This window comes from Mustela nivalis, assembly GCF_964662115.1.
Source record: "Mustela nivalis genome assembly, chromosome: 4".
Classification (NCBI taxonomy): domain Eukaryota; kingdom Metazoa; phylum Chordata; class Mammalia; order Carnivora; family Mustelidae; genus Mustela; species Mustela nivalis.
Window position 1 is genome coordinate 56925581 of NC_139023.1, and position 21087 is coordinate 56946667.

Here is a 21087-nt window from a genome sequence, read left to right on the forward strand (position 1 = left end):
ACCAATGAGAAAAGAGCCAGGAGTAGATCTCAGCTTACCATTTTGAACAGAGCAAGTGTCTATTCCCTATGGCAAAATTAAGGACTTCCAGAAAGGCAGAGCTGGAAGTGTTTTACTCATGAGGACATTGTGACCCAGAACAGTGTCCTGACTTGCTGAAGCTCCTATAATCAGTTAATGGTTAGGTCAGATCCCAGCTCAGTGCTCTTCCCACCATTTCAGTTATCTTCAGTCTGTTGAGCTGGGCTTAGCTCATCTGTCCACATGGATTCCTTGTGCTCCCTTTCTTCGACAGCTGCAGCTGATTACCTGTAGGGTCCAGGAGCTCACAGTTAACCCTGGCTGTGTGGTTACAAGGAGAGTAGGTTTATCTAGGGCATCTGTTAACCTAAGGATCCAAGGTACCATCCCTTAAGATTGTGGGGCTGAGAACTATAAAATGATAATCACATGGCAGGACATTGGACTGGAGGAACATCCATCATAATAACATGATGTGATGTGAGCAGCGTGGGGGTGGTACCTGCAAGCTGCCCCACCCACACACACCCTGCTAGGCCTGCAGCATTCTAGCATGGCTGCATTCCTGGCCTCAGACGTAACCCTGGTTATATTGCTTCCAAATTTGGTTGGATGCACTAATTGTATTCTTCTTTCCAACCAAGTCAGTATGTCGAAGATGGGAGGATGTCTATTCTCTCGCATCAGGCAGATTCCCATGGAGACCTTTAAACAGGCAGTGCTCCTGTTTGACTTCCACAGTTGGTGTGAAGTCATTGTCCTCAAAGTATGATCTGAAGTTTGCTTGAATCAGAATCTCTTGGTGTGATTATGAGAATGTGGATAATTAGGCCTCTTGCAGACCTACTGAATCATCACCTCTGCATTATTAAAGGTTCCTCGGATGATGAGGGCTGCTGGTCTCAGGAGTTCACTGGGGTTGGGAAAAGTCATGAGTTTAGGCTGGGGAGATAGTAGTTTCCTGCCCTTGCCACAGCACTTCCTAGCTGGGTAATTTTCACATGTCACTCACCATCTCTGAGTATCCTTTGAAAGGAAGGAATGTGTCTTATTTATATTTACCTCTATTCAGTACCCAGGACATAGGTGATCCTTAACTAGTATTGAATGAATGTATGCATGAGTGAAGGTCTTAACCCACCCTGCACCTGTTGAGTGAACTAACTTAGAGAAGACACCTGTGCAGAGTCCTATATCCAGTAGGTGCTCAACAAGTGCAATTCTCTTCCATGGTCCTGAAGACAGTGGCTTATCATCTGCAGGTAACTTGAGTGGAGACACAGTAGAAGTGTGGAGGAGATGACAGGTGCTTAGAGACCTTTCTGAGACTCAGAGGTGATAGGTGCTTCCCAGGAAAATCCATACTTCCCTTCTTATTCTGATCCCTGTGGCCCTCTGTCCACTGTCCTGGGAATCACCAAACCAGTGAAGTTTGACCAAGGCCCATCACCAAGGAGAGGGCCATAGCTGCCAATGTGTCATCTTGGGACTGGGGAGGCTACCCAGTGGATGCCAGGTTTGTGTCCAAAGGTAGAAGAGCATTGTGGTTGTAGTCAGCTGCTCAGGGTAGTGTGCATTTAGACGGATGATTAAGTTGGTGATTTGAGGTCCTGGGAATAAATAAATCAACCCTGGTCTTAACAGGTGATATTAGGAAAAACAATTGATTTCTTCTAGACTCAATGAGTTTATCTGATTATATGTTATATGTTATAGGTTATAATATACCTCCCCTAAGTACTTCCAGCATTTTTGTGAGAATCAAATGAGGTAATGAAGATATAATTATTGTCTTCATATAGACCATATAGTCATGCTTTCTCCTCAAAGTGTTGTTCCCAGACCGGCAGTATTGGCCTCATTCAGGAGCTTATTAGACACGCACAATCCTAGGCTCTACCCCAGACTTACTGAATCAGAATCTCATTTTTTTATGATCCCTAGGTGATTTTAAATACGCATTGATGCATAAGAAGCAAAAAGTAAATGATTTTAAGAAAGTTTGAGTTCTCCAAACACTTTTTTTTTTTTTAAAGAGAGATCCTCTGGAGAAAGGGAATGTGTCTTATTTATCTCTGTTTAGTACCTAGAATATGATTGACCAGGGTCAAATAAATGAATAAAAGAATGAATGAATGAATGAATGAATGAATGAAGATCTTACTCTCACCCACTATCTGGAGCTCTTTAACCAATATTTCTCTTGCTGTAATAGCAGGACCTGTACACCGTGAATGTAGCTGCCTTACAACCACGGATGCCAACCACAGATGCAGGCATTTAGTATGTGATTAAGGACAGAGTAATCCACTCAATGTGGGTTATGGGAGATATTTGGCAGGAACCAAGGGACAGGGGTTGGATTTTAGTTTCCAAAGATAATGTCTTTCCCAATTATTTAAAGCCCTCAGAAATAAGCCTCCTTAACTCAGAATTGTGTAAACAGCTCTCTTGCTCACATTTTCAGCAGAATCTTGACTCTAGTGGTCTGTTCAGGTGCTTATATAACAGGACACTGTGGGGTTGTCCAGCTGGATCTTTGTTGAGTAGAGACCAACTAAACTTACCATCTAGTATGGTAATGGAGAAATGCTTTTCATTTACTAGATTTTGCCACCAGCTAAGTTAATTAAAGGATTAATCTATCCCATCATTCAACAAATGTGCTTGGCTTGGGGTTACCATAGTGCTAGCAATCCTTGCTTCTGTCAAGTCATTGCTGCATAGTGAGGTTGGAATGTGAAGCATAGTGAGGTTTCAGGAAGTACAGACTGATATGGGAGAGTGTGGCAGGTGAACTTAGCCTAGAGGAGTAGAGGTGATGGATAGAAGTGACCTATATGTTGATACCCAGGGGATGAGCCGGAGCTAAACATTTGGGATAGGAAGGAAGAAATGAAGCTGACACAAAGAACAGCATGGATCAAGGCCTAGAAGCAAGAGAGAATATGCTTTACTGAAGGAAGAGAAGCAGCGAGTGTTTGGATAGGTGGAGTGCCTTTGTGGGCTGCTTGTGGGTATATACGTGGATGGAGTGTGATGGGAAATGGGGCTAAAGAGGCAAGCAAGGGTGGAACCCCCATAGAGGGCTGTGACTCCTTCTAGGAAATTCGCATTTATCCCCAGGTCACTTGAGGAAGTCTTTGAAAGTACTGGTGGGTCTGATACATTTTCCAGTTTCCTTCTCTCATAGACCAGTGAACTCCCTCATCACTATGTGTGTGCCTTATCCTGACCTAGCATGTCTCCGAGCAAAGTGCCTGCTTCTTACTTTGTATCCTTTGATGCTAACCACAGGAGGGTCCTAAGTGTTGTTTTATGTACTTCTTCAAAGAATAGTATTTTTCTACCAAGACTTCATCAGTTAAACTCTTCCGGTCACTCTGCTTCAAACCTCATGCAAGGGTGTACTCATTATAGTCTCTCCATCTGGGTTCTTCCTGCCTAGAGCCACAAATACAGCCTGAGCTGAGAATAGCTGCCCTGCTGGGCCTCACCAATGGTATCACTGTGACAACCACCCCAGGAGCCATGGGTCAAGCCATTGTTATGCACTTGTTCTATTCCCATTAGTATATTGGCTACATTTATACTTCATTGCCAAGGCTCTTACCATGAGCTGTCACTCGGAAGGCTTTTGAGGGGCAGTGTGGCCAGAACATGGGACTGAGGGTCAAAGGAGCTGGTCTGAATCATGGTCCCTTCCTGCCCTCTTTCTGTGACCTTGGGTGAGTCACCTGAATCTTAGTTTCCACAGCTGTAAATGAGGACAAACAAGAGCATCTGCCCTGTCTGTTTTCAGGGCGGTGGTAGGATCAAAGAAGATCATGCGTGGGAAAGTGCTTTGTAAAGTTCTATGAAAGAGTGGGTTTACATTGGCACTCTGGGCATTGCTGGCCTCATCGCTGGCTACGCCGCCCCTTTCTGGCACATCTGGCTCAGGAGTTGTGCATTTCTCACCTTCCACAGCTAATCACTGCCTTCCTGTCTGAGGCTTGCAAATTAGGTTTCATTTTTCTCGTGACTTCTGCACCCAAACACTAATGGATAACCCAATTAGAAACCATTCGTTCCAATGTAAATATTATTTTAGGTCAAAATTGTTGAGAGCAAATAACTTTGTCGACACAATCCACTTTAAAACACTTTCTGGTGGACCTGTGGTGTACACACCCGATCTGCTTCCCTTGTATGTAATTATGTTCTCAAGCTTCTGTTGGCATTTTCTGAAATGTTAATGGAATGATATTGAATTCTGGTTCCTGTTTTCCTCTAAAAAGTTTTTGTCAGGAAATCTTTAAAAATAGATGAATGGGGGCGCCTGGGTGGCTCAGTAGGTTAAGCCACTGCTTTCGGCTCAGGTCATGATCCCAGGGTCCTGGATCGAGCCCCGCATCGGGCTCTCTGCTCAGCAGGGAGCCTGCTTCCTCCTCTCTCTCTGCTGCCTCTCTGCCTACTTGTGATCTCTGTCTGTCAAATAAATAAAATCTTTAAAAAAAAATAGATGGATGGATGGATGGATGGATAGAGATAGATAGATAGATAGAGATTGAGAGAAGAAAAAAGATTGTCCCTCTTCAAATAATTGCACTCTAAAATCCAAAACACTGACACGACAGCACAAAGGGGAGATTAAAGGTTTGAAACATTAGGATAAACATGAAACGTAGAGATTTTTCATCCTCGAATCTTATTCTCAGAGGGGATTCTCACTGCGTCCTATTCCCATCCATTATACATGCTGGGAGTTCCTCTCCTGGCAACAATGGACCATATTAGAATGTCCAGGCATTTCTATCTAGGTCACCCTAAAGAGAGCATAAAGGACCCTTCAGAAGAGATGGAACCCTCACAGGGCATGTCCTCCCTAAAATATTCCTCGAGCTGCAGATGGTTCTTCTCTCTCCTTGTTTCCAAGGGGTCCCTATTTCTTTTCCCATTATTCTGCGTTGACTGCACATCCTTAGTTTTCTCTCTGCCTCCCCACAGTCTGGCAGTCAGGGACTAGGAGTCATTCACATCACACACTGAATGACTAACTTCTGGATAGAATGCATTTCACAAGCCATGCAGGGCCACCACCTCAGACACTCAGCAGCCCTCACGAGGGTGACTCTAATGGTCTTTTAACTTATTTTTCTGACTTTACCTAATCTCTACATCATTCTCCCCATGGGAGCCAGGGAAGATTTAAGATGTAAATCAGATCAGTCCTGCCCCTGCTTAAAACCCTTCCATGAGTACTCTTGTCCTCCTGGTTCATCCATACTCTTTCACCTGGCTTAGGGGGCCTTTCAACACCTGGGCTAGCTTAACTCTCCAACCTTATCTGCACAACTTCTCTGCTCCACTCACAAAGAAATCTCCACCTGCCACTGAACCGCAGTAACTCCCTGAAACATCCCACCCTCTCACATGATTACAGTAACTGATATTTACTGAACATTTGCTATGCCAGGTACTTTCTCTTTGCTTAATCTGCATTCCTTTTTTTTTTTTTAAATTAAGATTTTTACTTTAAAGTAATCTCTGCACCCAACATGGAGCTTGAACTCATAACCCCAAGATCAAGAATCACATGTTTCACCGACTGAGCCACCCATGAGCCCCTCAATCTGCATTCTTTTACTTATTTATTTATTTAGTGATACTATAGCTTTTATTTACTTATTTTTATTTTTAAATATTTTTTTTATTTCTTTTCAGCGTAACAGTATTCATTGTTTTTGCACCACACCCAGTGCTCCATGCAAGCCGTGCCCTCCTTAATACCCACCACCTGTCTCCCCCAACCTCCTCCCCCCCACCGCCCCTTCAAAACCCTCAGGTTGTTTTTCAGAGTCCATAGTCTCTCATGGTTCACCTCCCCTTCCAATTTCTCTCAACTCCCTTCTCCTCTCCATCTCTCCATGTCCTCCATGCTATTTGTTATGCTCCACAAATAAGTGAAACTGTATGATAATTGACTCTCTCTGCTTGACTTATTTCACTCAGCATAATCTCTTCCAGTCCCGTCCATGTTGCTACAAAAGTTGGGTATTCATCCTTTCTGATGGAGACATAATACTCCATAGTGTATATGGACCACATCTTCCTTATCCATTCGTCCGTTGAAGGGCATTCTTAATAAACCCCATAGTAACCCCATATCATAGTTATTATTATGCCCCTTTTGCAGATAAGAAAACTGAGACCTGGAAAGGAAAGGAAATTAGCTCCAGGCCAGACAATAAAAGGCAGATAAAGGGTTAGAATTAGGTCTGTGACTCCGGGGTCTGAGATTTTGCCTACCATGTTTTATCAAAGATGTGGTTCTTAGGCGGAAAGAACTTGTATCTCCCTGGGATGTGATTGTGCCCAGAGAGATGAGTGTCTGCTGAAGAGAGATCTGCTAAGTGTCCTATCCAAAGTAAATTTCAAAGGTGCTGTAGGAAGTCAGAAACAGCACAGCAATTTTCATTTCAAGCGTCCAAGAAGGCTTCACTGTTACATTTCAGAGGATAAAAAAAGATTGCACCTAGAGAGAGGAGAGCCTGTTCTGAGTAAGGGCATCACTAGAGTAGGGTTGGCAGAAGGGAAGGCCTCAGGTATGTCAGCAGGGGAGAAAAAGCCTCCCTCTGGCTCTGGTGGAGGAAGAGAATCTGGGGGGAGGCCTGTTGGAAGAATGTGCAAAGGGCTGGGAATGTTGGGGGGAGGTCAGTTACAAGAGGCTCTCCAAAGCCAGGCTGAGAAGCATCTGGAGGATGGTCTGAGAGACACTGATCACCTTCCAGCAAAGAGCTGGTCTGATTCCATGTTCTTTGGGGGAGAAAAAAAAATACAAAATTTGGGGTGGGTGACTGGGGAGAAGGAACACCCAGTGAGGATACTTTTACAAAAATTCTGACTTGGGACAGGAGCAGGGTCAGTGTAATTTTAAAGCAAAGGCCTGGTCCCACAGGTATTTAAAGCCACCTTGGGCCATAATTCCCATTTTAATGACATTGCTGATTCTGCTGTTAACTGATGTCTAGGGACCTCAGAGGCACTTCCCAGTGCCTGGGTGACCAGAGGGATCTGTGGTACTTAAAGAGCCCTCTGTTAGGCCCAGGAACCTCAGGTCTTAGACCAGGCCTTACCCCACTGGTGGGATAGCAGTGGGAATCTCTTGCAGCTTCCTGGGGCAGCTTTCTGCCTGGGCTTTTTTCTGTTTGTCATACCCAATGACTGGCTCATGGAACCCACCCAATCAAACGAGAGTTTTAATAGCATGGAAATACTCTTTGAGGACATTTGAGTGCCTACCATGTACACAGTGCTGTGGGTAACAGTGGGGTAAGATCATGGGCACCTGGGTGGCTCATGGGTTAAGCGTGTTTCTTTGGCTCGGGTCATGATCTTGGCATCCTGGGATTGAGCCTCTCACTGGGCTCTCTGCTTGGCAGAGAGCCTGCTTCTCCCTGTCCCTCTGCCTGCTGCTCCTCCTGCTGTGGTCCCTCTCTTACTCTCTCTCTCTCTGTCAAATAAATGAATAAAATCTTAAAACAACAACAACAACAACAAAACACTGGGGTAAGATCATGCCACTAATTGCTGCTCCCACTGGAGTTAGAGTGGTGTGCATGTGTAGTAGAGGCTTTAGTTAAAAGCAGAGAGGAGAAAGAGGGGCATCTGATGAGCATCCTGGCCAACAGCAGGGGTGAGTCTGTTTTCATAACAGCACCTGAAAGAAAAAGCCCTCTCGATGCTGATTTGCTCTTCAGGTCCTTTGTACCAGTACACTCCACCTGTTCAAAACAAGTCAGGGGCTTCCATAGCCTTTAGCCAGGAAGAGAAGGAATTAGAATCTTCCATGGGAGGATTTGATCTAAGTGGATCTGACAGCACAAAACAAACACATAGTAGGACTTCACCAAATACCAACAGAATGAATCTGGGAAAATGCAGCTATTTTTTCTTTTCTTAACTTTCATTCACTTAGCCACTCCCAATGTGGGTTTACTTGATTGTTGAATTGAACAGACTTTCAGCTCCTTGGGAAGACATAGATCTGGTTTATCCATGGATCAGTAGGGCTGCCCTAAGCAGTGGTGCAGGCTGAAGGAGGAGAGCATGTGCAGTTGAATGAGTCAGGGCTGAAATCCAGCCTCTGCTTTGCTGGTCCAGAGCGGCTTGAACCTAGAGGACTTTGTCCTTAAAAAGCACAAAGGTCCTGTCTATGTGTGAAGTTGCAGCCCAATGAACTGTGTGTTCCCAGAGGAAGCCTGTTTTCTAATTATGCAGGTCAGAGGAACAGTATTCTATGATATGTGCTCTTAAAAAAAAAAAAAAGAAAAAGAAAAAGAAAAAGATGTACTTGTTATTAGAGAGAGAGTGAGGGGAAGGGGCAGAAGGAGAGAGAGCATCTCAAGCAGACTCTCCACTGAACACAGAGCCTGACGCAGGGCTCGATCTCACGACCCTGAGCTCATGACCTGAGCCAAAATCACGAGTCAGATGCTCAACTGACTGAGCCACCCAGGGGCTGCACTTGTGTGTTCTTTTTTTTTCCTTTTAAGATTTTATTTAGTTATTTAACAGAGAGAGATCACAAGTAGGCAGAGAGGCAGGCAGAGAGAGGGGGGGAAGCAGGCATCAGAGAGCCTGATGAGAGGCTTCATCCCAGGACCCCAGGACCATGACCTGTGCCAAAGGCAGAGGCTTAATCCTCTGAGCCACCTAGATGCTCCATGTGTATTCTTTCTGCTATCAGGAGCCATGTGTGTTATGGGTTGGATGTGGCATTACTCTAGCACTGTTTTTTATGTTGTGTTTGAAGAAGAAGACATTTAACAGGTGCTGCATACTGGGTGTACTATTCAGTTCTTCCCCATCACTGAAAGATAAATAGGGTAAAATGCTGACTCCCAGTCTCCATTTAGGTAAATATATTTTAAAGACACATGTGCAGAGAGAAGAGACACGTCCTCCATGCAGGGTAGTGAGGGAAGGCTTTCAGGAAGCAACTCCTGAAGTTTTGAAAGATGAGTAGGGTTTGCCCAGAAGTGGAAGCGTGGGAACATACTCCAGCTCATCATGCCTGGACATGATGGAAGCTGGGGAACTAGAGGACGTGTGGGCGTGAGAGGAGCCTGAGCCCATAGACATCTAGATGCAGGTGAGATGCATCTTTCCTCTGGAGGTCTTCCAGAATCCTGGCTGAAGATGGGATTTGTGATTTCTTCTTTACTGCCTTTGGACCTGTGATCAGTTCCCACTGTTGTATTTGCCACACAACACAGCACACACTTGTAATTCAGGACTTGCCCCCATCCGTGGGGAATACACCCCCAAATCCCCTGTGGATGTCTGAAACTGCAGGTGGTACCAAACACTACATATACTATATTTGTTCCCATACACACAGACCTAGGATCAAGTTTAATTCAAACATTAGGCACAGTAAGAAATTAACAATAACTAATAATAAAATAGAACAATTATAATGATGTACTGTAATAAAAGGTATGTGAATATGATCACTGTCTTAAAATAGCATCCTTCTTGTGATGATGTGAGATGATAAAATACCATGCATGTTGAAATGAAAGGGGGTGAGTTTTGCAGGTGCTGTGAGGTAGTGGTAGGGTTACTATTCTTCTTACATTAATTATGTCAGGAGGATCATCTGCTTCCTGGCAGCAGCTGACTGTGGGGACTGAAACCTCTGGTTATGGGGGCTACTGTATAAACAATTCCATGATAGACCAGAAGCTTGCTAAGACCAGAGAGCCTGTGTCTTCTTCATTTTTGCTTCCACAGTAAATAGTATAAATGGAATAGCATAGATGCTTAAAGCATATTTGCTCAAGTGAGTTCACACATAGAGAAGGTGCCTACATCCTTAGAACTGATCTTGGGGACTAATTATATCTATTACATTGATTTATTATTATCTTTTAAAAAGATCTTATTTATTTATTTGTCAGAGAGAGAGAGAGAGGTAGAGAGAGAACAAGCAAGGGGAGCAGCAGAGGCAGAGGGATAAGTAGTCTCCCTGCTGAACAAGGAGCCCGACGTGAGACTTGATCCCAGGACCCCAGCATCACGACCTGAGCCAAAGGCAGACACCCAACCGACTGAGCCACCCAGGTATCCTGATATATCTATTACATTTAAGTGGCCTCTAAAAACTTTCTTGAATTTTCTCATAAAGACATTTTTACCTAATCATGTGATCATGTATAGATGTATAGATATATGTGTGTACATATATACATATATATGTAGGTATACATATACTGGAAGAATTCATATTAATGACTTCTGGGAAGTGGATTCAGAAGTGTATGGGGATGCTATTTCAGGATTATTGAATATGGCTGTCCATGTTGTGCACTGAACAATTCTAGGGGACCATTCATTTAGATGTGAATCTATACTTTATAAATTTAAATGAAGAGTAACAAAGATGGAGAAATTATGACACTGTAAGTGATATTTTCTTTCTTTTCAGGATTTTTCTGCATTTTGCCAATATGTTAAAAATGGGTGGGCATGGCTTTCATATTCAAATATTGCTAAAACTATTGGGCTGTGGACAATTTCAAATGCTGAAAGTATAAAGAAGAAAATAAAAATGAGCCACATTTGCCAACCAGAGGGAGCTACAGTTAACATTTTACTTCATAAAGTTTTATTATATAAATTTTTAAAATTTTAAGGTGGTGTTTGTTCTTTGAATAATTTTGGATAATTCAGAAATGTACAAAGAAGAAAGTTAAAATCATTTCTACCTCATCACCCAGAGATGATCCCTTATTAACATTTTGTGTGTTTTCTTCCATCATTTTTCTTTCTTTCTTTTTTTTTTTTAAGATTTTATTTATTTATTTGATGGAGAAAGAGACATCGAGAGAGGGAACACATGGGAGAGGGAGAAGCAGGTGTCCTGCCGATGTGGGGTTCAATTCCAGGACTCTGGGATCATAACCTGAGATGAAGGCAGATGCTTAACCGACTGAGCCACCCAGGTGCCCCATATTTTACCATTTTGTGACTGATAAAATCATAACTCCCATTTGGTGTTTGAGCCAAGCAATGTGCTAAGTGGTTGGCAGACATTATCTCATTTAATTTCGACATAAACCTGAGGTGGGAATTGACAGCTTCATGTCACAGAAGATATAAACCAAAGGTTAAGAAACTTGGATCAGTTGTAATTTGAACCTAATGTTGCTTGACTCCAAAGCAAACATTCTTCACGATTCTCTCTTTTCTTTCAAAGTCATGTGTGTAGTTACATACTCACACACTCGTGCGGGTGTATACATATACACCCCTACATATACATGCTATACTCACAGACACATACAAGTTGTGATTACACTGTGTCTTCCATTTTGGTGTCTTTCATTTATTTATTTGTTTGTTTGTTTATTTATTTATTTTAAAGATTTTATTTATTTATTTGACAGACAGAGATCACAAGCAGGCAGAGAGGCAGGCAGAGAGAGAGGAGGAAGCAGGCTCCCTGTGGAGCAGAGATTCCGATGCGGGGCTTGATCCCAAGACTCTGGGATCATGAAATGAACCGAAGACAGAGGCTTTAACCCACTGACCCACCCAGGCGCCCCTATTTTTTTATTTAATTTTATATGGTGAGCATTTTATTATGTTAGTAAAAATGTTTTAGAAAGCATCTTATAAACTTTGCTTTTTTTTTTTTTTTTAAGTTAAATCTTAAGCAAATCAGTCTTGAAGCTCCATTTTCACTGACTGCTGGCCTTTGTCATCTGGCCTCCAGACCACCTCCCTGTGCAGTCCTCATGGACTCATGGAGAAGTCCACTGGGACTTATCCTTTAGTTTTTCCTCATCCATTTCTTCCTCATTAATCTGGGAGTAGAGGAATCTAGGTAAACTGTGGTCACTGGGCTCAGAAGCTGCAGAAGAAACAAAGTGTCACAATGCCTCATTTCATGATGGAACCTCATACAAGCATTACTCCACAGTCTGAGAGTCTTCCTTGCATGTATGTGTGTGTGTGTGTGTGTGCGCGCGCGTGTGCGTGTGTGGTTTCATGGGAATAACTGTCTGGCTGAGAGTCATTTTTCAAATCAAGAAATTTATGGACAGGTTAAGCAATCAGGATAATATAAAATCTTCAGTGAGGGTTGCAACAAAAACTAGGGCATAAAGCACCTAACTTTTAGTAGAGTGCGAACTGTTCACATCTAAAGTGGAACAGATCACTGCAGGCTTCCGCAGCTCCGATATGCTAATGATATATTGGCATTCCCAGGGGGATGCCGAGTATGGAGTGATTCTCACCACTGGAATAAGTGGAATTCTTATTCCACTGAGAACCTGTTGGTCTGGAGGCAGCCTCTTTAGCTGAGTCGTGTTCTGTGCTACAGTTTGGGAAATACTATTTTATAGGGTTTTTTTGGTGCAATGTTAATTGGGTAATTTACTGTCATTCAATAACTAACTAGTTCCTTGCTACATAAAGTATCGTGCATGGACTGGTGGCATCAACTTCTAGGCAAGACTTAGGAATACAGACTCTGCACTCCTCTGCTCCTCCCCTCACCCCAATCCACAGATTTGGAATCTGCCCGGTGATAAGATTCCCAGGTCACACACAAGAGTATTCAAGTTTGAGATAGATGCCCTGCTATGAAGGACACTAAGTTCTTAATGAAAGGGAAGTTGCCTTACAGAGTTTCTCTCATGTCATAAAGTGCGTTTTATGGACGCGTTAATTTAAGGTGCGTGAACACAGGATGTGGAACATGTAATTGAATACTGCCGGGAACAAAGCATGGCCTTGGCAGGCATGTGCTGATGCCCTTTTAACAAGGACCCCAAACAACTGTGAGTCCCCTGGTTTCTAAGCCCTTTTTCTTTTCCTTTTTAGGAGAGCATGCATCCATCCCCTAGCATGTCCACATTTGGAATCAGAGTGATCCATGCAGCCACATCCCATTTAGCTAATAGCGAGGCCCCTAGAGAGGGTTTCAGCTGGGAACATACAGCTAAAGCCCCTTTAATGGCCCAGTCAGCTGTCAGGGCTGTAAACACATTTCTTCCCATTCAGAGCCATTTGCCCCTCTCTGTGACCTCTTGTGGCTCTCAGACCCTGGCCACGTGGCCCAGATGGCATAATCCGTCAGGCCAAAGCAGGTGACAGTGGGGCTTGCTGTTAGGTAATCAGTGACTATAATTAGCTGGGTGGAAGCGATAATGGGACCAACTGCAGGCTGGGGCCAGGGGAGCCCTGGGTGGGTGGAGTAGCGCAGAGAGAAAGGCTTGCTTGCTCCACTCCCCTGTCTTCCTTTCCCCCTCCAGATGATGTTTACAGCACATGGAGTGGGTGCATATTTGGGGGAGGCAGACACTTCATCCTCAATGACGAAGGTCAGGGCTGAGCGCTAGCAATTTAGTAAGTGAGTGGTCTGGCAGCTGATCAATTTTATTTCAAAGAAGCAATTTCAGAAATCTGTGTTTCAGTTTGATAATTACTTGGCTACAAGGACCTTGTACGACCAAGGGCAGGAGAGGTTTGTCGAGGGGAGCATGAGTCTTGGGGGTCAGACACAGGCATTCTGATCCTACTTAGCCACCCACCAGCTGGGGAGCCTCAGGCTGGTCAGCCCGCCTCTCTCTGCCTCCAACAGAACAGGTCACACCCATCCCCTCCTGGGTCCTTTGTTGGGGTTAAGTAAATATCACTGTCAACACAATATGGTCTGAAACACACCTGACACATCACCTGACACATCACCTGACACGTGGTTGGCACTCTGAAAATAGTTTTCTTCTCCTCTCCTTCTCAATAGGTATGACTGTGTACGTGATGTCAGTAAAATAGAACCAACCAACTAAAAAAAAAAAAAATCACTCATAACAAACCAAATAAAGTCCCTTTGATAATAGATGACATTTAGTTATGTTTATCAAAAAAGCAACTGATAAGTGAAGTTGGCTTTGGTTAGAACTTCTATCAGGAGAACAGTCCCTGCATTTTGTAAATCAAAATGAAAGAGATGGGGGAGGGCGGTCAACTAAGAAACACTGAAGCATTGTTTGTTGTTTGCCATTGTGTTGCTGGTAGCTGGTGGCTGCTTTCTGACACAGCACATCTTGTGGGGTTTACCGGAAACTAAAACATCCTGGAAGCTTCTTCACTTTGGGTTAGTTGAAGTCATAAAATAAAATGTCTCCATCTGTCATCTATCCTACCCCTTCCCCCAGAATTATTGTTTTCTTCTTTTCCCTTCCTTTATTAAAAGAAAAAAAAAAAATATATATATATATATATATATCCCCAGAGAGGCAAAAAGGAAATAAAACCACTATAATTCCAGAAATGACCAGTTAATCATTTGGATATCTGTTCTTCTACATCCCTCTAAACACATATACACATATATCATTTTTTTTTTTTCATCAAAATAGGTCTCCTGGTCTCCTGGGACATGTTTTTTTCCTCCCAACTTGATATTTTGAATCTTAATCTATAAGTATAGTTATTAATCTATGCCAATAAGCATAGTTCTAGAACATAATTTTTTCCCAGATTTTCTATTAGTGACTCAATTAGGAAAGAATTCTACTCATCTTTTTCTATTACCTTTTTTTTTTTATTGGGATAATTCACATACTATGAAATTCACCCTTTTAAAGGGTACAATTAATTCAGTGGTTTTTAGCGACAAGTTTGGACAATTTTCACTGTTTCTGATTCAAGAACACTTCCATCATCCCCAAAAGAACTCTCCTTATTTGTTTGCAGTGACTCCCTGTGCCCTCCTTCCTCTAGCCCCTGGCTGGTAGTAACTAGTACTGTAGAGATGGCATAAGTGATTGAACCACTTCCTCACCATTGCATTTATACATTGCTTATGACTACATATGACTTCAGACAATACTGTAATGATCACTCTGGAAATTTCAGTCCAATTAAATTATATTTCTGAGCTATGTTAGAAGTAATATACAAACAGTGTTTTAATTTGAAAATGAGTGTTACATTTTTGGATGATGTGGTTTTGGGAAAATTTAGAATTAAATCTCAAAATGTGCCGAATTTATAAACTTTCTTTGGGGATTTCCCGAGTGTGGTCATTGCAAAACTGCTTTTGCAAATACTGCCTGCGGAGTTTGCCAGTCCTTGGAAGTTGTGAAATTCTATTACTCCGCAGTTTCACAGCAGAGGCTGATTCCTTGACTCCCCCTCCTAGAGTGACAAAGCTGTGTTTTGTTTTGTGTCTCTCTGAGCAGCATTAGGACCTTGTAGAAAGAGGGCAGGCAGAAGAGCTTGGACTGGAACCAAGTCTATTCTCAGTTTCTAGGAGGGATTTTTAAAATTTGATTTCAAAAAATAGAACTTAATCTGATATAAAAGGAATTTGGTAACTATATTTTAAAAAACTTACATACATTTGTATATGTAGACCATATTTAAAAATTCAAAATTCATTTCAGTAACAATAATGATAAATATTATACTGACTCCCATGAATTAGGAAGTCGTGTGTCTTTGAGGACCAGGGGCGGTGCTAAGTATTTCATATTCATTATTTCATTCAACAACTTGTGAAATCATCCATAGGATTGTTTAAAAAATGGAGGTTGGAAGTATTACACAACCTAATGATGGTCAAGCAACAAGTTATTCTGGAATCAGTTTGGCCAGTCCATTGTCCCTCAGTAATTTATCCCTTCCCAGAGCTTGACTCACTCCCTGCACACCCTGCCCCACCCTGTCTCAATGCCAAAGCCAAGTTCTGCAGATCTTTCCTGAGGTCCTACTCTTAGAAACAACCAGGGGAGTTCTGTGCCTTAGTGGAGAGAATGTGGTTTGGATCTTGGTTCTGCCACTTACCTTGCCACTATGGGCAAGTCACTTAACCACTCTGTGGCTCAGTTTCCCCATTGCATGAAGTATGAAATGAAACTGTTAAGTGTGCTTATGTGCTTTAAGATTGCCATGGAAGAAGAGTTGGTTCAGCCTTGAGATGACAGCACTGAGCCTGTCCCCTGAGGTCTTTACAGAAGAGGCAGTGGTGTTCAGCTAAACCTACCCCATTATTTTACATTGGGGAAAACAGAGGACTAGAAAGAGGAAACACATGCCAGCAACAGAATCTTTATAGTAATTTTACAAAATGATCTGTTTGGTTTCTGGTTGTTTTCCCAAAGCAGAGACTATAATGGTATAGTAAGCAAGCCTCCAAGCCTCTATTCCCGCTGTCCGTGCTCACCGGATTCCTTTATTTAGTCCTTGGTCTTATCCATAGCACAGGAATTACTGGGATCCACTGCGTGTTTGAGCCCCACCTCCTCAGGCACTGTATTCTCAGTACGCTCTGAAAATTGTCTTGCAAGGAATACCGACTCTTACTCATTCTACAGAGGTGGAGAGTGAGACAGTAAAAAAGAAGCCATGCCAAAATCCAGACATATATGATGGGACAGCATTGAGGAAAATTGCATCATGGTCAAGAGTTCCGCCATTAAAAAAAAAAAAAAAAAAAAAAGAGTTCCGCCATTAGTTCATTGCGTAGCCTTGGGCCCATTCCTTAACCTCTTCCTGTCTCTATTACTCCAAAATGGAGTAATGACAGGAACTACCCTAAAAGGATGTGGCAAGAGTTATTAATGCTTGTAAAGTGCTTCAGAGAACGTCTGGCACATAGTATGAGCTCAATAAATGTCAGCCTTACACAAAACTAAACAAAACACGCTATGGTTTCATCAGCTTCCAAACCTTGTGTTCTCTGCTACTCCCAGATGCATCAAAAGAAACTGGGGGAATTGAATTCATACTAAGAAACCCCAAAACGATTCAGGATTGCAGGGCATTCGAAAGTGTGGCCTAGTTAGAAAGCGCACTCACCCACATTTACACACACAGTTACTTTTAATAGCTGGTAAGAGCCAGAGAAAATCCAATTACAGATGAATCAATCGATTAAAAAGAAAGGGGGCTGAAGAAAGCAAAGAATGCTGGAGAGACACAGAGCCACATTACAGCTGGGTAATAGAATTACGGGTCTGTAGAAGGAACTGGGAGAAATCACAAAGGCATAAGGGCTGAGGACTCCTCCACAGCTCTGTAATGATTTCATTCTTTCTGGGCCCCTTGACTCCAAAGAGCCCTGACTGGGCCAGCGCCCTCAACAATGAAGCGCATAGGAAATGACCAGAATTGTATTTGGCAAATCATATTTTTGCAAAGAAATAAACCGTGTGTGGCCTCTGGAACAAGAGGATTATGTTTGGGTTAAACAGATGTTCAGGGTTAAGGATGAAAGCACAGAACTCAGATATCACAGTCCTGGGAGGGGAAGGTGAGAGCTGTGTCTTTGGTTTGGTAAAGATGTAGCCTTAGCTCCTGATTTTCTGTTTCCTAAGAAATTTTGTTTTTGCTCTCAAAGAAACATCTCGTTGTTAACAGAATTTCCCTCTTGCATGCAAACACTTAAAAAAAAAAAAAGAATCCCTCGTGCATTTTAAATTTTATTTTCTATTTTGGTGAAAGGGGGTGCAGAGAGGGAGGTGGGGCTGTTAATCCAGCAACAATCTCTACAGCTGTGTCTATTATTGGTGGGTTCTAGAATAACATCCGTTTCTATGTATTTATGGAAAGGCGTCCTTAACTAGGCCACATAAAGAGCCAACGCATCTATAAATAAATTAAGGCGGCTGCAAGGCGTAGGCGGCTGCCCCTCTGGCTGTGGCCTCTTTGGCCCTGGCGCGCAGCTGTCGCCTTTGTGCCCGGCCAGGCTTGTCCCACCAGGATGGGATGCGCTCACCCCGGGGTGGGCGGGGCCGCGCGTGCGGGGCGGGGCGCACTTTCCCAGGCCGGCCTCGGGCTTGACACCAGTGCGGAGGGTGGGCTTCTGGTGGCCGAGGGTTGGCCACACTGGCTCCAGAGTCTCTGGTTCCGCTAGGCCAACCAGCGCGGGCGACCAGGCCGTAGTCCGTTCATGGGAGCAAGATGCACCCAGCGCCGGGCTCAGGCTGTATTTAACAGCCTGCAAATACTGCCTGCGGAGTTTGCCAGTCCTTGGAAGTTGTATTTAACAGATGGTGGTGTTGAGACAGGGGGTGGGGCTAAGGGCTGGGGATGGTACAAAACAACTCAACTCCAACCACAAAATAACCCCGGATTTGTAAAATTAAATGGTGGGAGGAGTCATGGGAATGAGGAAAACTTTTTCCAGAATTTGACAGCCCCATCCTTTCTTCTTACCCTAGGATGCTTGCTCCTATCAGGCTACTCCCTCCCAACAGACATGAAGAACATAGAGTTATAGGGGCAGGTCTTTCCTGTGCACTTACTTCGAGATTGGAAAAGAAGAAGAAAGCAATCCTTGTCACAAGAGAAATGAAGCAAAGAGCTTCTATTTACTTGGTAATCCTTTGTGGATTTCCTGGGAATCTTGTGCTGGGAGTGACCTCACCAAAAGCAACAGTCCTTGGACCTGCAATGACAGTAACTCCTGTTCCAAAAGCAGAATCTCAGGTTCTCCAGCTCCACTGAATCAGAAGCTGCTGCAAGTCAGGATTCCCAAGGGGTTATATGCACAGGCCATTTGAAAAGCTGTGGTCCACTGGTTCTTACCCCTGGCTGTGCATTAGAATCACCTGGAGTTATGGGTTGAATTGTGTCCTGGAAAAAGATGTTGAAAGTCCAACCCCCAGTACCTGTGGCTGAGAACTTGTTTGGAGATAGGGTCTTTGCACATGATCAGTGTCATTAGGGTGGGCATTAATCTAATACGACTTATAAAAAGGGGGCATTTGGACACAGAGGCAGACATGCATACAGGCATAATGCGGTGCGATGATGAAGGCAGAGATTGGAGTGATACATCTATAAGAAAAGGCATGACAAATATTGTCAGTAAACCATTAGAAGTTCAGAGAAAGCCATGAAGATTCACCCTAACACCCTCAGTAGAAACCAACCTTACTCCATCTCAGATTTCTGGGATTCAGAAATGGGAGACAATGAGTTTCTTTTTGGTTAACCCATACAGTATGTGTCACTTTGTTATGGCAGCCCTAGCAAACGGACATACCTGAATACTTGTAAGACAAATCCAGGCTTCTGAGCTATATCTGACATGTTTGCAGTCAGAATACCCAGGGGTTGAGCTAAGGGACCTGCATTTTTCTTTTTTTTTTTTCCAAGATTTTATTTATTTATTTGACAGAGACAGAGATCACAAGTAGGCAGAGGCAGGCAGAGAGAGAGGAGAAAGCAGGCTCCCTGCTGAGCAGAGAGCCTGATGTGGGAATCGATCCCAGGATCCTGGGATCATGACTTGAGCTGAAGACACAGGCTTTAACTCACTGAGCCACCCAGGTGCCCATGGACCTGCATTTTTCAAATGGCCCTTGGATAATTCTGATGTAGTTGGTAGTGTGGGAATGAGTGGGCATGCCCACATATCATATCTTGTAGTAGTTGCTTCATTCTTATAGCATCCTTCCCAAGAGTAGATGCTTGTGTGTACCAGTCTGCTTGTAAACTTCTGGTGATGGGGAGCTTATTACCCGACAGGGCAGGCTGATCCATCATGGAAAGTTTCAGTTGTTCAGAGAAATCTTTAAATAGAGCTAAAATCTCCCCTGATTTTCTCTATTATAAAACCCGAATGGAACCCCTGAGAGACTGAGTAACTTGCCCAAGGCCATACAATCAGTATGGGGCCTATGTGGATTTGAATCTAAGCAGTTACCAGAGTTCATCCTTCTGTGATCACTTCAATGACTCAGATGGCCCAAAGGCTTATGAAGGGCCATGACAGTTGTGGTGGTAGCAAGACCTCCGCCAACCCTGAGAGACTCAGAGACCCGTGTCCCTCCCTGATCCTTACACCTAAGATGGGAAGGTGGGGTATGAGGTTAGAGGAGGGAACTGGCTTATGGGATTTGCTATATGTATATCCAGAACCTAGGCAAATTGAGTGGGGAGGCCAGGGTGGGGATTTCATTCTTATGTCAGGGCCTACTTCTGATCCTAACTCCCTGCGTGACCTTGGGCATGTCTAGTGCTCTCTGCTCCTTAGTGTTCACATCTGTTAAATGGGGATAATAGATGATGCCTTTCCTGCTTTGAAGCAGCCTTGAGGGGTTCCAGTGGGATCACACCCAGGAAAATGCCTTATGAAGCACAGATGTGATTATTATTAGCATGAGAAGAGAAGTTAGGTGTTTTCATGAAAGACTCTTCTCACTAGGGCAACTTTGGCTCTTCTTAATCAACCATTTGACTTCTGCTCAGTTTCTAACAAGCCATATCTAGGCTTGAGTGAAAGTGTGTGTAGGGAGGATCATTCAAAGCTGAGGCCTTGTAGAGAACCATACATACATTATGGATGTATCCCATAATGGACCGATTTTCCAAAACCAAGAATGGCATCTCCTTTCCTTTTGAAGACATTGCAACTGAGTGGCATTTTCTTGGGGTCAGGGCTGCCTGTCTCTTTCCCTAGAAATCTGGATTACTCCCACTGTCTGGACCTGGCTCATTCATCATGGTTCAGAAGTCTTGATACTGTTATTTTTCTCATCCCCAGTTTTTCTCATCGATTTCTTTATCAGTTGTTTCTGCAAATATTCCCTTAGTGCTTACTTTGGCCCAGACTTGCTGCTGGGCACTGGGAATATGGAATGGATTAAGATGAGTTCTGTGTTCCAGGAACTCAAAAGCAATCCCATCTAAGGTCTGTATGTGGTTCAGCTTCCCAAAGCTGTTCACAGGCCTCACAGTGAGCCTTCCCCTCCTTCTCCAATTCCTTTGCAATATGTGGACCAGGAAGACATCACTGCTAAGGCAAAACCTCTGTTTGCCTCCTTGCTCTGTGACTTTGGGCAAGTCACAACTTCTGCGAACCTGTTTGGTCTTCTGTAAAATGAGTTCAACAATAGCAATGTGAAATAAGATTCAGTAAGAATTTATTATGAGCCAGAGACCATTCTAAGTGCTTAACTTATATCAACAATTAACAACTATAAGAGGTAAATGTTATTGGTGTCTTTATTTTTCACATGGGGCCACAGAGGCAGAAAAAAACTTTACTAATTT

General features: G+C 43.3%; 1 long non-coding RNA gene across 1 annotated transcript in view; it reads left to right on the forward strand.

Annotated features, from left to right (window-relative positions):
- The window catches only part of LOC309863256, a 216238-nt gene that overhangs the window by 122901 nt on the left and 72250 nt on the right, over positions 1 to 21087 (forward strand). The window contains exons 2-3 of the long non-coding RNA XR_014310950.1: positions 9975 to 10131; positions 10858 to 11012. This is a non-coding gene — a long non-coding RNA (uncharacterized lncRNA). The remainder of the gene's footprint in view (positions 1 to 9974; positions 10132 to 10857; positions 11013 to 21087) is intronic.